We start from the raw sequence: 2,653 nt of genomic DNA, 5'->3' as shown, positions 1-2,653 counted from the left end.
GCAGAACTCATGCGTCTCGCACGCTGGTTCTTGCCATCGCCCTTTGGGAAGGGAGTCCTCTTGCTGGGCATTTTTGCCCCAGCAGGGACCCTGGCATAGCAGCGAGCCATCATATGGCCGCGCTTGCCGCATTTAAAACAGACCACGTCTGCATTGCCCAACTCCATAGGAGTGGCATCTGTCCTCTCGGCCGACGGCTTATACCAAGCTGTCGCCGAGGCACTGTTGTAGGATTGCTCCTCAACTAAGGCAATTTGGATTGCCTCTTCCATCGTCGACGGCACCTTTCTGAAAAGGGCCTGTCGCGATGGGCCATGCCGTAGTCCGTTCATAAACGTGGGCACCTTAATGTGCTCCGGAATCGGACCTACGGTTATGGACGCCGACAGCGAGCGCATCTCTTGCACATACTCTTGCAGAGATCGCTTCGCCTGTCGCGCTCCAAACAAAAGCGCCTGAAGCAACACTTCGTTGTTTGGCGGCTGGTACATGGCGCGAATCTTTTACTTAAAGATCGCCCATGTAGGGAACGCCTTTCTGTCCGCCATTAGCGCCGAGTAAGCTCACTCTGAGGCCTAACCGTGCAAATACACATGGCGTACTACACTACCCCGCTGTCGTCCTCAATGAGCTGCGCGACACCGCATTGCTATACGGCTAACATCCAGTGGACAATTGTGTGCGCTGCATCCATCGAACTTGGACGGGTCCATTTAAATGGGCCTCGGCTGATGCTGCCGGGCAGAGAGCATCTCAACAGTCCTGTTGAGAGCCTCGCTCCGAGTCTGCTCATGCCTCAGCTCATCCTGGGTACGAGTGACGTACTTCGCCGCAGCATGGCTCTGTGCCTCGGACGCGGGCTTCCGCTGTCCGAGCACGAATGCTTCAAACTGCTCCAACTGAGCAAAATGTTGCTCAAGAGGACCGCTCCGGAGCCTGGCCAGGGCTTGTTGACCAAGTCCCTGCGCCATAAGTTCTGCCATCTCCCGATGATGTTCGGAGACATGGGGAAACGAGCCCAATCAATGTTGAGGCTCATGCTCACGTACACACGCAGAGATGCGGGTCGTGGGAAGGATTTCAAGTGCTACTAAGTGTAGGCGGGCACGTCGTAATGCGGCCACGCTCTACTTAGACACACACCCTAGCACAGCGAGGAAGCGGTTAGAGCGGCTTCTTTTGCGTGCAGTGAGGTAGTTGTGGTGGGCGCGTTAGCGACCTCACCCAACACACTAAGAACTCTGGTTAAGTATCGTCACGGGAGCGGTAATCCGGCTCCTCGTGCGCACTTACTAAGTAGAAAGTAGTTGTTAGACTGATTTATATTTAATCACATTAAATGTAAATACCTTTTTTTACCAATCAAAATGTCATCTCTATAGATAACACATAATATGGATTGCGAGCGTATCTTTCTTGATACCTCGCGTAACGGATGACGCTAGCCAGCATCACGGATAACGCTAGGCGTCATCCCTTCCAATGTTAATGCACCTATGTGCACCACATACACAAGGGTGGGTCACAATGGGAACCACACCCAAGTTGTAACGGGGTGTATCGTTACATGAGATTAACACTTAAAGGTTGTTAATGCATATAGAATCTAAAAGGTAGGTAATATTTGGAGGATATTACTTTATATAGTAATGTTCAGAATTCTTATCCATAAATAGGTATAGATCATTATATCTATTTATTCCGCAAGCTTTTACCCTCTTTAAGCTAGTTACCTTACAAAGAAGTCTTCCTATGCACGTACTGTTGAAAATTGTATTATTTCTGAGTTGGTTAGTCGTTTCATGACGGTACGTATGTGCATGAAGAGGCGTGCTGCGGTGGTTGAAGTGGCGGCTAACGACTTAAAGCCTGTCGTGTTATTACCTTCGATCAGCTTCGGCTGCAAGAAACTGCTTAGATGAACATGAGCTGTAGAGAGGTATGACAGATAACACAAGGGCAACAGATAATGACAGAATCCTTTTATTACAGTGCTAAAGACTTCTTCTCTATGTCAAGTGAACAGGTTATGAGCCCAAGCTCAGAGATGAAAGACGACGCCAACACGGCACAGGCACCGCCAACAACCAGTCACGAAAGGGCTGCGACGGAGCCTGCTGTGGTCGTTCCCCCTCACGCTCACGAAAGGAGCGCGGATACCAATGCGCTAGATAGGGTTCTCACGATGCTGGGGGGCATGGAAGAGCGCATGAAGAAGATGGAGCTGTCGCAGGCAAGAATTGCCGAAGACGAGCGCATGCGAGGCGGTGTCGACAGCGGTATGTTTGGCTCTATGCTTGGCGCCGACTTCGCAGGCAAGCTACATCGAGACGCTCTCGACTGGTCGGACTTGCGAAGTCACCAAGCGCCGCGTCCTACAATGGACAGGCTTGACGGGTTAAAGTCAAGGGCTCATCAAGATGTGCCGCAACGCGCACAGCCACCACCTCGCCCACCTGTTCCATCCCCGTATCAACCGCAGCCTCAAGCTCCGGCTCAAGCTCCTACCACGTCTCAGTATCGAACGCCTGACGCGAGGCAGCGTAAGCTTGCTATACGCAAGTTTGATGGGACTGAGGTGTATGTTGGTCTCGGATCTGGCTTTTTTGATTGGGGCAAGACATTTCTGGCGACAGGTGGACATGGCCCAAGA

The sequence above is a fragment of the Bremia lactucae genome (genome assembly GCF_004359215.1).
Source record: "Bremia lactucae strain SF5 chromosome Unknown BlacSF5_NotPlaced_42_SHOA01000006.1_337800bp, whole genome shotgun sequence".
Classification (NCBI taxonomy): Eukaryota; Oomycota; class Peronosporomycetes; order Peronosporales; family Peronosporaceae; genus Bremia; species Bremia lactucae.
This window is presented reverse-complemented; position numbering follows the sequence as displayed.